At 45.6% G+C, this 14,019-nt stretch overlaps 1 pseudogene; it reads right to left on the reverse strand.

The window, feature by feature from the left end:
* Window positions 1–1,924: 1,924 nt before the first annotated feature.
* Window positions 1,925–11,959, reverse strand: LOC147413971 (phosphoribosyl pyrophosphate synthase-associated protein 1-like; annotated as a pseudogene).
* Between the last annotated feature and the right edge of the window lie 2,060 nt (window positions 11,960–14,019).

Consider the following 14,019-nt stretch of genomic DNA (forward strand, 5'->3'; position numbering starts at 1 on the left):
AAGCCTGAATGGGGCACCAGTGCTCAACAGTCCTGACCTTGCTCCGGGCAGGTCTGACGAGCGCTTTGAGGGAGGGAGGCGAGAGCAGTGCCGCTCACACTCTTAACGCTGGCTTCCAGCACAAAGAGCGTGGTCTGGTACTGGCTCGGAACAAGGGGGCACAGAGACATCTGCAAAGACTTCACACCCGTCAGTCGGTCCCGTCAGTAACACCTACAGTGCAGGGCTGGGATAGTCCCACGCTGTGGTCACGGAGCACAGCTGCAACCTGACCGTAGCACTTGGCAAATGCAGGAAAACCATCAACAGCCTGAAGACCTCATCCAGGCCTGTGCAGCCCCCGTGGGATCTGGCTGGGAGGTTTCCCCTGTGCTGGACACTGGGGATGATCCAGCCGCTCTGGGCTTTTGTGTACCCTCACCAGCTACGAGGCAGGACGCTATTCTGCAAGGCAAATGCCCCCGTGCCAAGGCACGCTTGTCTGCCTGGTGTTCAAGAGTCGTGCTCTCAGAGTCACCGCCTGCCCCTTGGCACCGTACCCATTTTAGATCCTGGAGTGGAAGAGAAGGATGAAGGCAGAAGTTGAAGGATAAGCAAAACTAAACAACTGCCTGCTAGAGACAGCCCGTCAGCAGCAGTGCTCCCTCCAAGCAGGATTTGTTCCTCACATCAGCTGGCTAGAGAGTGGTATAGGTTTTACCAGAGGGTGTTTGTTGGCCTCATCAAGGGAGAAGATGACAGTTTGGGAATTTATTCTTGTATCATCCTGCAGACAAAGCCCTTCGCAAGCACCTTGTACGGCTTTCTCAAGCGTCCCCTCCAGCCAAGGATTAGTGTCACTCAAGAAAGCAGCGAGCAGCAAGCCCTACTTCCCCGTGGAAGGCGGCTACAAGCTGCCCGGTTACAGCACCAGCCCCGCAGTACAGCCACAGCAGCAGCTGTTCAGAGGGTTCACAGGAAGCACCAAAAATGAAAAATCCTGTGCTTTTTATTGCAGGTTTGGGGTTAGTGTTGTGGAGAGCACAGCTGCATTAGAGGCAGGTATCGTTCCAACTCTCCTTCCCCACGAGACTGCCACAACTCAGCCCCAGGCAGCTCCAGAAATTGTGCGGGGTTTCACAGTGCAGACAAGTATTCAAGTGAGGACTAGACCCTCACGTCACTTGCCACTGAAGAACAATAATGATCCAAGGCTAGCAAAATGATGCAAAGGCCAGCACGTTAACTAGCACCCCTTGCCCTGCTGGGAGGCACACGTGAGCTTGTTCCCAGCGCCTTGACACAAGGGTGGGAGCAGCCCTGCGAATGGGTTGCCCTAAGCTGCCCTTTCTGGATGTTCCGCTGCCTTAGTTTGGATGAAAGCCCTTGCTATGCTGTGCAAGCGACGAGAGGCTGCTCAGCTGGCAAGGAGCTGCTCTGCTGATCAGCTCTGCCAGCAGCCGGCAGCCCGGCCCAGCTGCCTGCGCCCTCCCTTCCGCGCCCTCAGGCGAGTCGCAGTCAGAAGCAGATACCCAAAGGCTGTCTCCTCATGCTGCCCACACGGCAAGGAGCCCTCTCTAGTCCCTTCTCATAAGCTGACTACTTCTTTTTTCCCTTGTCTCCCTCCCCCCTACAGGGCAAGAGATAACACACTAAAAAAAAAGAAAAGGAAACAAAATTAAAGCAACTTAAAAATTCAACACCACCTCATTTCTCCACCTCTCTTAATTAGGATGTAATCCTCCCCACTACCAGTTGCCTCTTCTATTCACCTGTAAAGTGCTGGTCAGGATGATTTTTTCTATTAGATCTCACGGCTCAAGACCCTGAAAACCTTCATGCTCCTACAAGAATAAACAGTTGGGTTATGCCTATAATTCATGGGATTGCCTTTTCATGCACATTTCCTCCTCTTGTGGAAGCCAGGACAAGGGCAGCGCCAGGTCTAGTCATCGACAGTGATGTTGCGGAAGAGATAGGCCGTGGACTCGCCATTGTGGATTCGTCAGATGGCTTCAGAGAGAATCAAACTGATATCCACAGTCTTTATCTTGGGGCACTGCAGCTTCTGCACCTCGTGAGGAACCGTGTTGGTTGCCACCACCTACGGAGCGACAGAAAGCAAAGTCTGTTAGTTGTGCTGCTGATAGGCTCCTCTCACTGAACAGCCACCCTAGAGGAACTCCACAAGGGCTGTGCACCTGCTGTGTCACAGTTCAGGAGGAGAAATCCTTGGATGCTAGAAAAAAAAATTAAGAGAAACGGTCTTCCCCATGGGACAGGAATTCTCTTATGGGACCGGCACAACCAGCACTCTACAACAGCCACCTCCACCCAGGCTGACGAGTCCATTTAGACGGCAGGATCTGACATGTTTGTCACTAGGGGTGAGGTTTGGAATCTCATCCTCTTCATGTACCCAGCAGCCCGTCATCAGCGGGGGAAGAGGGAAGGTAGGAGGTCTGTACAGTGAGCAAGCAGTCCCACGCACCCAGCTGTGGGAAGGGAAGCGTCCAGGCGGGGGCGACTACTCTCTGTGCACCAGGAGAGAACACACACAGAGAAGCAGATCTGACCTGAACAAGTATTAGTCACACAGGCTTCCCCCCCCAGTGAAGAACCAGCTAACTGAAAGCATCTGATGAAACCAGTCATTTCCGAGATGAGCCATGTGGCAGGGGAAGAACATCAGTTTGTGGCATTTGGTGCTCTAAAGGAACCCAGCCGGCAGCGCCAGCCCCTCCTCCGCAATCCAGAAAGCGGACGCACCTCATCGATGGAGGATTCCTCTATGAGACGGGGGGCGTCTGCTGACAGGAGCCCATGAGTAGCCATCACAAAAATCTTGTAGGCTCCGTGCGCCTTCAGGATCTCTGCAGCAGCAACAAAGCTTTCCACATCATCGATGATGTCATCCTGAGAAGAAACAGAAGTAACATCAAAACCAGAAGATCACTGTGGCTGCGGGGCAGGAGTGGATCTGCAAGGCACTGCAGTTTGGCTGTGCATGCAGCTGAACAAAAAATCACCCCTGGCTACTTCAGCTGCTGTTGAGATGCAAGGACAGACACATGCACAACTGAAATCTGTGAACACCATTTCCTTAATCCATGGACGCTTTTGCTAGCGTGCAGAACAAATAGTGTGTCTTGGAAACAGATTAGTCACTGCATGTGCACACACACACACAGAGCTTATCTTCAGCAAAGTATTTTTTTCACGGTGATAGTAGCTGCATGTTGATTATGTACACTGCAGCACAAGCACAATTACGAGCGGCTTAGCAAGCTTTTTTGTTTCGTTTGTTGGGTGGTTATTTTTTATTTAAACACTTCAGGAGAATTCTCTGCATGTCCTGTATTTGTTGAGTACTTGTAGACATGTGACATTTGTAGATTCAAGGAGATTTTAGGGCTTAAAACATTGAAGTACAAAGGGTTTTCAACAGAAGCTGAAATCACCAAAGCCACCAGCAAAACTGGAGAAAATGTGGTAACAATGATACTCCCACCCCCACATCAGCAATCCCTCCTACCCTCTGGGACAAACCAGCTCAAGAAAAGATGCTGGGAGGAAGCCACTCCCCCCCCCCCCCGCATCTCTCTCATACCGCAATGATGGCAATTCTTCCTCCAACATCTCCAACCACAGTTATTGGCGGTTTCTCCTTGGCCATCATCACTAAAGAAGAAGAAAAAAAGCAGCCCAGGTTAGTTAGTCCTGAGTCAAACCGCAACAGCTCCACCACACAAGGGGCCCAGCCCTTAACTGCATCTTGTATTGGCACACAGATACAGACACGTGCTTTACGTTATCCTGACACCCACCTGTGTGGGTAACCACTGGTTTAAGCATCGTTTTCCTCCTTAAATGAACAGCACCACCACATTAAGATGAAACCCTCCGTTTCTGTGGAGACCACACACTGACATCAGAGACCGTAAGCAAATCCAAATATCTAACAGACCCTTGTGCAAGGAGAGCTACAAAGCAGCACCCAGTTTATGGAAAATGGCAGTGACTTCCTTTGTGCTCCAGAACAGGACTTGAAGAAAGAGGTATCATGATTGGGAACAACAAATGGGCTTCTCCCAGTAACACCTCTCCAAGGGCACATGCTTTATTACACCGGGCTGGTTTTCACCTGCTGGACTCACTAGTTCATCTGAAGGATTTGAGACTCGCACTGTGGCTCGCTTGCTTTCTCTCATATCACCAAACACACAAGGCTCTTTCAGAGGGCGTAAGGACCTCAAAAAGACCTGCTCAGGCAAAGAAAGCTGAAGGAAGTTTGCAGAAACAAATTTGCTGATTTTGGTTTTTAAACCGGATTAATGGCAAGAGCAGGACAACACCAGTTCAAACGCAGTTCTGCAAGCTCAGAGCAACCAGCAATTAGAAGGAAAAAGATACACTGATAAGCTGTGCTACCTGACACATGGCGAAGAGATGCTCTGGGAAATAAGGCTCCACTCCCTCCTGACGCTACTTTGGCACTCACATGGTTCATGCAATAACTACATGTGTAACAGGCTTTAACCTTTATCCAGAAAAACTTCCAGCAGCCTTATAAAAAAATAACAGAGGTATGAACTAGGATGCACTGAGAGTGTCCAGATGTAACAGAGTCTTCAGACTCACACCAAACAGCAATCAGCCTCTGATACAGCCCAGGGACTTGCTGTCCATGAGCCAGACCTCTCACTTGCCAGAGCGTGCCGGTTCACGTAGTGAACTCAGCACAAAACCTCCCAGCACAGAAAGGACGTGGTGGTGGGCATGCACGTGTCACCAGGTGGTAATCTGGGCTGATCTAACCACTGAAGCAGAGAGGAACATCCAGCATTTTGTAACACTTACCTGGCCCACTTGCACCCCCCGGACTGATACTCTCTACAGGGAGCGCAGCAAAGTGTCCTACCGAGGCACTTGGTACCCCTCCTCTTCGTCAGCTCAGGTCTTGCCAGGATTCTGGCCACAGAGGCTTCTCAAGAGCCGAGGCGTTTTGGACACCCTAGATAGCCAGATTTCTCTCCTTGAAGGTAACCTCCTTCAACAGAACACTTGAGCAGCATGAGAACACAAGCCACTGCCCATCAAAAAGCCCATCTGAATATTGATTTCAGCCCTCCTGGGTCAAAAAAGTCCTACACCAAACTCCTCATCCGGCACAGCAGGCTGATCCAGTACTACTCCCACAACTCCTCAGTGCCTGGGAATGCCCAGAGTGCAAGCCCAGCTGGGTGAGCGAGTCAGACTGAGGGATGTGACGAAAGAAGGTCCTTTAGAAGGACCACAGCTCCAGAGATTCATGTGCAGAGCTGTCCTTCCCACACACGACCTACTCCACAGGCTGGTTTGCTCTAAACCTACCAGAACTCTATAAAAGATGTCCAATGGCTCTCTTTTGGCCAAAGTGACCTTACTCCTTGCCAGGTTTTGCAGTTAAAGGCACAGCTACCTTGGACTTAAGGGTTGATTGCTCTTTGGACACAAATTCCCCAGCCTCCCCTGCACTGCTCTTTCCGAGTCCTCTTTCAAATGCAAAGTCACCTCTAAATCCTGAAGGGAAAATATTCTTATGAGAAGCAAGAATATTTGCAATAAACTAAGATGAAGCATCACAAGAGAGAAGCAGGCCATCAATTTCAATTACAGGCACTGCCTACCTGCTTAGATGAGTTATTAATTTATTATCTAGTCTGGACAGTAACAAAACTCCTGGCAGGAGCCGTGAAACACCAAAAGGATTACCTCTGGCTGCCATCCCACCCTTGGTGTGCAGCCACAGATGAGCACCATTTCTGTTTACAACAGCCAGGCTAGGGAAAACACTTTTTTAAACGAATGGTGTACTGGCCTAGGGAGCTGAAATTCAGCACTGTTTTACTCACAAACACATGACGTTTCAGCCAATCAGTTTCCTTCTGTTCCACAAAGAAAGCAGACACATTCCTTGCTACGCTTAAAGGCTAACACATCAGCTAGCAACAACAGCAGTGCTTTGCATCACTCTGGTTTTAAACAAAGTTTTCAAATGTCTGGTTTTAAATGCAATTTTGCTCTACTTTTAGAGAATGGTAGGCAACATGTAGACCTACCTGGATCCTAAAGAGAAGTTCTCCCTTTTTCTTGTTCAATTTTCTCTGCAAAGAAAAGAAAAAAATTGCAAGCCAAAGATCTACCCACAACCACATCAAAGCTTATGCACAGGTTACCACGGTCCATTTCTTTTCCTTCAAAATCTTTGGACATATCAAGACGTGCAAGTCAGAACTGTTACGAGAGGTTGGCATAAAAAATGGTTCAAACAATAAAGAACATTTTTCTCCCGGACACAAAACCTCTATTTGTACATAGACAAAAGAGGGCAACAGAAGCAAGCCACAGCTGTACTTCTGCCTGGCACAACCCCTTGGATTACAAGGCTGGTTAAAAGAGTTGCTGGTTTTTTTTTCTGGAGAGTCAGAAAAGATGCTTGTGGTATCTTACCTTCTGGGCGGAAAAAGACAAAAAAAAAAAAACAAGAGAGAAGAGAAAAAACCCAAACCACCGTTTTTATAAAACAAGAATACCAAAGAACACCGAGGGGTGGTGGGGAAATAACCTGCACACTCTAACTTGCGCTTTCGTTCTGATGTGAGTAATAAAGCACCACACGTTCAAGGCAAGACTATCACTGGCACGAAGAAGCAGCATTCCCAGGTGCATAATCCTGTTGCTTTCATGAAGTGCTGACAAATGGGTTAAGAAATGCTAAAAGAAACTCTGGAGCTAACAGTGTGCATTAAAGTGATAATCCCCAAGAACAATAGTGCTGCATTTACAACAGAGTCTATGAGCAAGAGGGAAGAACAAAGTGTTTTGTGAAGAGATAGAGCTGGAAGGACAGATAACATCCCTGTGCTCCCTCTAAACCTAGGAAAGAGATGGGGGTGGGGAAGTAGGCACAGACCTACGCTCACTCCAGTTTTTCACCCGCACTCTCCTCCTTCATGGCAGTTTGCTGGGCTCTGGGTCTGAAGCAGACCATCAGCTCTCTGTATAAAGTACTGAGTTTCAAAGCCACTGAAATGATTTAACAGATGGTGCTCCACTCCTTTTCTTGAGGATGAGGAAACATCCAGAGTCCACAGGCATTTGTGAAAGCACAGCCCCAAGCCAGCTGCAAGCTCTGAGACACAAAGAGCACACAATCAGAGAGCATAACCTCGCAGTGACATCCTGTCTCAAAGGCTCCGATTTCTGCGTTTTGAGTGACGTGACCTGTTGCTGCTGCTTTAGCGCAGCCCTTTAAGAAGGGCAATTTTAAGCACCTTTGGCATTTTTCTGTTAGGGCTCCATAGGATACCAAATCTGGGTATCACACCAGGCTACACTCTCAGGACAATAAATCAGCCGTTACACTGCATAACAGTCGTTAATTAACAAGGCACATGATTTCTACTAGAACAGGGCGAAAAGGTGCGAGCCAGGACTCAGGAGCCCAGCCAACTCACTACGAAGCCCACAAAGAACGGCACAAAGTACAAGTCACCGCTGTAGGGCTCTGGGGCTGCTCCCAGCCACGGCTTTCACCTCCCTTCTGGCTGTAGCACCACTGCCAGGGATCCTGAAGTGCAGAGCCTGGAGAGGGGGGACAGGATGCTCCACACCGATCTCACTGTAGCCCGGAGCAGGCTGCTCCACGGTGAGTCTCAGCCACAGGAGTACCCCCACCTCCTAACTGCCCAGACCCAGCTTTGTGGGAGCTGAGCCAGGCAGACCTGGAGATTGGTTGTGTTTCAACAACCGGAGTTTTTTCTGTCCGGTTTTGGTGTAGGGAAGCATACAGCTCTGGGCGAGTAGCACACGTCCTACCTTTCACAACCAGCAACACAGGGACAAAGCTGAACCCTGCTTCACTCTGCCGTCGGACTTCACACCGCCAGAATTGCAGGTGATGGTAAACAGAGCAGGAAGAGCTGATCAATGGGTTGGTTTGACGGGCCACTTGAGGTGGGAAGACACTTTTCAAATCGCTCAACTGGACAAGAAAAAACGTGTAGCAGAGAGGGTAAGTACAGACACTCCCAGCATGCCCTAAGCCTAGCTGCATTTTCACCTCTGCCTGGCACAGCACAGCTCCACAGCAGATGCTGCCACACCACCAGGATGCACTAGAAGCTTACAGGCTGCTTTTAGGCAGATGTTACCTCAGTATTTTACACCTCCAGTAACAGACTTTATCCGTCTCACTCAAAACCAGGTACCCATCAGATTAGAAAACTGGAGAGAAGAGCAACTTTCTGCTGAGAGTTCTGGACAAGTTCACCCCATAATCTACCCCACATCTTGCCAAAAGACAGCTACCAAGCCACAGCTGGATTGTTTTACATTTGTGCCTAAGGCATGCAGGAATGTAAGGTCATTATCAAGTGCTTGAGTTTCTGCAGGAGATAAAGTAAGAAAGTGGTGATACACAGCAAATTACTTTGCATTTGGATAGGTGAGGACTGAAACCAGTTTTCCACTGGAATTATAACTAAACCGGACAAGGGCCCCTTTCTGTATGAGCTACCTCTTACAAGGCTCTCCAGCAGCACAAGCTCCCCCAGCTGAGCTTCCTTGAAGTGACATGCTTGGAAATCCATATACAGTTGCATCAATGCCCCGGTAGCAGACAAGTATCAGCTTGTGATACTGTGGAGGACAGCATCCTCTTCAGAGTAGGAGGGGAAGGAAAAGGCCAAGACTAACCACACTGTGATAAATGATGTTGTCCCAAAGAGGATTCCAATTAAAGTTTACAATTTATTAGGTGATAGAGAGGCAAGCAAACAGTGCTGGGTGCGCCGGGAGTCTCTGCTCAACCAAGAGGCACACCGTGAAAAACAAAGCAACTTCTTTTATAGTCTAGCATTAATTACATATTCATAATAGGTGTGTTCTTCCAAAAAAAACCTCTCCGCCTCCGGTGTTCCCTCATAATCATCCTTGTTGATCGCTCTTAGTCTTCCTTGCATTAGTCGAATCTTCCTCTCTGAGCACAAGCCAGGGCCCCTTTTCTGATGCAAACTCCTCTTGTAAGGAGCAATCCTGTAGATGTGTCCTGGGTGTGTAGGTGTGTTTCCTTGATATCTGGAGCTTTATCTTCTTGATGTCTCCGTAATGGCTCCTTGATATCTGGAGCTTTGTCTCCTAGGTGTTAGGCAAGATGTTATCTATTAACCAATTTTGCTCATCAAATAGCTAAAACATCCTTCCCCCCCTTTCCTTTAAACTTTGTAAATGCCTTTACAAAGGTTCCAAGTTTTCATACTTCATTACCTTAGGCAAAGCCCAAACTCTCATAGGCAATCTCTTTATCTTACACCACAAAAGGCAAATGGCGACTGTTAGTACAATGACAAATACTAGCAATATTAAAAGTGGGTGAATTAAAACATTCAATGCCTTTTCTGCAGAGGGTGAGTATCCTGAAAAGATGTCCCACCCATGATGGGCAGTATCAGGTTTAATTTGACTAGATAGTCCAACAAGTCTGTCTCCGGCTATCACTGTTCTAACGATAGACTCGGCTAGTGGTTTATTTCGCCTTGGTTTTTTTTTTTTTTTTTTTTTTTGAATGTGTTCTCAAAGTTCCTGGGATTGATTTAAGATCTTGTTCAACTTATTTTTTTTTGGAGATCAACTTACATGACTCAATTTTAAGCTCTCATGATGCCAAAATTTTGCTACTTGTTCCCCTGTATATGCGAAAAATGAATATGTTTGTCCATGCCAAGTTAGATGCGTTCTATTTTTAACACGAATCAGATGAGCACATTTCACAATCCCTCATCTGCTTTTTCATGGTATTGATTCGTGTTTTCCTTTCCAATCGAGTCAACACTTCCCGAATTGGTATCAATTTTGGATCTTCTTTTGTTTTTATTATCATCAGAGAATGAGCTTTCTCTTTCCCTGGTTCTGGGTCAACAGGTACCGCAGATATTTGCATCCCCTGTATAACCGAATGTATTCCTCTAGTAAAACAAGGTATTAAGCATGGAATTATTAACAATCCTCCACATAGCCCCAATACAACTGTTCCGATTTTAATAAGCCAATCACTGCCCGTAAGATCTCCCCACAATCCTTCTAGATTGATCCCATTCCAAGTTTGTACTGGGACATGTGCAATTTTCTTCATTTCTTTTACAAGTTCACTTACAGCTTTTCCTTCATCATCAATTTCTGAGCAACAGTCGCTAAGGTTAAATTTTCCACAGACGACTCCTTCTTGTGCTAGCAAGTAATCCAAAGCTAAGCGATTTTGATATAAAGCAGTTCTCATCTTGGTATTTTGTTTTGCAATTAATCCAAGTGCATCTCCAGTTTTATTCACAACTATTTCTACCGCAGCTTGTAATCTAATTATTCTATTTAGCATATATATTGGGGTTGTATAGCTCCAGGATCCCTCTTCAGCCCATGTAGCTGGATCATAGTAGGCGATGATTCTCTCTGGAGTCCATTCATTATCTTTCCAATTTCCAATTTGCAGGCTCCGTTTATGGCGCCTTTTTCTTAGCTCATCACCTTCAGCATACACTGGGACTCCTAACCGCTCTCCTCAATCTATGGGTAATAGGAAAAAACTGGGTCTTATAGTTCTTAATACACAGGATCCTGTCCAGTTCTTTGGTAAACAGGCATAGGCTAGTTTGCCACAAATCCAATAATGTCCCCCAGGAGCTGGCCAACCATTTGGTATGTTTGTTCCATTGGTCCAATTCTTAAATTGATTATTCATTTCTAGTGGGCTTCCCCATTTATCCCAGCTCTTTTGAGTTTCATTCCATAGGCAACCTCCTTCACACTCCAGGTTACCTCTTTGTCTTCCATTTTCTTTCAGATTTTGCCAACAGCTCCTTCCAATTATACTCGTTTGAAGTACCCATTGTTGTTTCCTATTATCCCTCTCCATTGTTTTCCATATTTGGGGATTGCTTATATTGCTCTCCATAGCCTCCCATGGCCATCGTTCACCTTGATTTGTTCCACCACAAACACAACGATTAGTTATATTTAACGACTTAGCAATGTTTTCAGCAAGTTCTATGAATAAATTTTTAGCAACTGTGGGAATTTCATCTTTCACTCCTGTTTCCAATTCATGTTAGAATGTGTTGAACAACAGTCTAGGTTGTACTGATTCCTTTATTTTTTCTTTTATTTCAATATTAGTGACTACACCTGGATCTTCTCCAGGTCCTCATATCTTAAGTCCAATTTTGGTTCTTCTTTCTGTTTCCAAGTTTCTAAATCTATAAGGGTTAAGTTTACTAAATGGCAGGCACGGGCTGTACAATTACTATCTGTTTGCACCCTAGTGATGGGGGCTTATAAATCCCCACATTGACTATCATATCCCCAGCCTGCAGTATCCCAACAAACACAAGACCATCCCTTTCTTCCACAGAAGCGTCCTCTTCCCGTTACTCATGGGTCGCGATTGGCTTTTACTGAGCATCCTGGAGCACCGTTGCCTGCACAAATGTATTTAGGCTGATCCTTATAGGATCGCCTCCACTCTAAATTCCCACAATTAGTGTCTAGATCATCACCTATAATAGCACATGCATCAAAAATTACTGACACACAGGGGTTCAAATTGGTTATAACCTTACTTGTTCCAATGAACCTTTCTACTTCCGAATTTGTCTTCATTTCTACCCAATATTGATAGGGGAGTTCCTTTGGATCATAGCATACAATCTTTTCATTTTCTTTGCATAGAGCATACTGGGTTTGGTTATAAACGCAGTGTCCTATTTTCTGATCTTTACAGTCATAAATAGTATGAGAAACCAAGGTCTGAGAGCTTATTCGTCCTCTCCTAGTAGTTCCTACGCATTGACTGCAATTGCTTGCCATAACCAGAGTTAAGGAGCTTATCCCAAGTAGGACTAGAAGAGGTCCGGCCAGGGCCATAGTGATCGGCGGTCAGGGCCATAGTGATCGGCGGTCACAGCCTCAAGGGGTTGCAGCCCTTGGCAGACCTTTCAAGCCACACCACTTGTACCCCTCCGGTCTTGCCCTCCTCCTTTTCACTTTTAAGAGGTAACCTTTAATCAAGAAATATTTCCTGGTTAAACTGGCAGCAATAAAACCTCACCCACGGTAAATTGTATAAGGGGGTGGTGGCTTCACAGCAGTGAATGCTCAAGAATTCCAGTCCGTTCCTCAGATAATGTCCTTGTCTTCCCCCTGGGGAAACGATATACCTAGAACATTTAGAATATTTTGCTCTTAAAAACAAAGAACACCGGTTACACAGCAGACATGCCCTTGTATCAGCCCTTCTCCAGGGATTTAAGAGGGTTTGATTCCTTGCCAATCCTCCCATACACTAATAGATTAACCCTCAGTCATTACCAAATTATCTTTCCTAATAGATATGTATTCAAAAATATCCCTGTTTATTAATTCTATGGGAGTAGTTGTAACGAAATTCCCACAGCAATTTATTTTCTGTTCTTTGATGAAGGCCTCTTTAAGTCCGTTTGATGGTTAGCTTAGTTTCTCCAGGCTCAGAGATGACTCTCCACTCCTGTACTGGATCTTTCACTCGCGACACATGTGGCCACCCTTTTTCAGCAGTTCTCACAGCTGTTTCTGTAGTTAATAAAACAAGAAAAGGTCCTTCCCAGAGGGGAGACAGGGTTTCTCCTTTCCATGTTTTTATCAAAACCTTATCTCCCGGTTTTAACTGATGAATTGCAAATCCTCATGGTGGTGTTTGAGCCATCCTACCAATCTCTCTCAGCTCTTTTAATCTTTTTCCAATGGTCATTATATATTTTTGGATGCTATGATCTTCAACTACATTGCTCCCCAAAGACATCCCTTGGGAGTAAGGCATGCCATATAACATTTCATATGGTGATAATCCAGTCTCACTGTTTGGCTTAGTTCTTATGTTTAATAGTGCCAATGGTAAGCACTTTGTCCAGGGCATCAGTGTCCCACTCATTAATTTAGCCAATTCCTCTTTTATTCTTTGATTCATTCTTTCTACTCTCCCCGAGCTTTGTGGGTGCCACGGAATGTGATATTCCCATTGAATACCTAATGATTTACATAATAATTTTACTATTTCAGAAGTAAAGCGTGTGCCCTGATTGGAATCGATGTACTCGATTATCCCATATCTAGGTATCAAGTGTTCTAATAAAAATTTTACCACCCTTGGTGCCGTAGCTCGTGCTACAGGATAAGCTTTTATCCATTGTGTTAAATGATCTATTATTAACAGCAGGTATTTTATCCTCCCTACTTCGGGCAATTCAGTGAAATCAACTTGTACTTTCTCAAAAGGTCTGTAAGCTATTTTTCTCCCTCCCGTGGCCACTTGTCGAAACACCTTTCTATTTCTCTTTTGACAAGTTAAGCAACCTTCTGTAGTTTGCTTTGCTATTTCAAAAATTCCAATGCAGCCAAATTGTTTAAGGAAATGATCACTTAACGCCTTTGTACCCCAATGTGTTTGTGCATGCAAATGTTCCAATATTTGCCTAGTATAGGCTTTTGGCAACATCTCTCCCCCGTTGGGTAGAGTCCATTTTCCCTGTTCTAACTTAGCTCCTATTTTCTCCAATTTTGCCTGTTCCTCAGGGGTAAACTTCTTCTCTCTTTCTTTTTTTTTTTTTTTTTTTTTTTGCTAATGTCTTCCTTTCAATGTGTTTGCACTACATTGATTTTAGCGACCTGAGTCTTCAGGGCTGCTTCCTGGGCCTCTTTATCTGCTAGGTTATTTCCTCTGGTTCGATAATCTAGTGCCTTTTGATGTCCTCTCACATGTACCACTGCTGTCTCTTTTGGTTCTCTTAATACCTTTAAAATTTTCACTATTAATTCTTGATGTATTAGATTTCTCCCCTGAGTGTTAATTAGACCTCTTTCTTCCCAATTTTTTCCAAAAGTGTGAACCACTCCATATGCATAGTTAGAATCCGTAAAGATAGTCCCACTTTTGCCTTTTAATAATTCCAGGGCCCTACAAAGGGCATGCAG

The sequence above is a fragment of the Leptosomus discolor genome, chromosome 22 (assembly GCF_034619465.1).
Source record: "Leptosomus discolor isolate bLepDis1 chromosome 22, bLepDis1.hap2, whole genome shotgun sequence".
Lineage (NCBI taxonomy): Eukaryota > Metazoa > Chordata > Aves > Leptosomiformes > Leptosomidae > Leptosomus > Leptosomus discolor.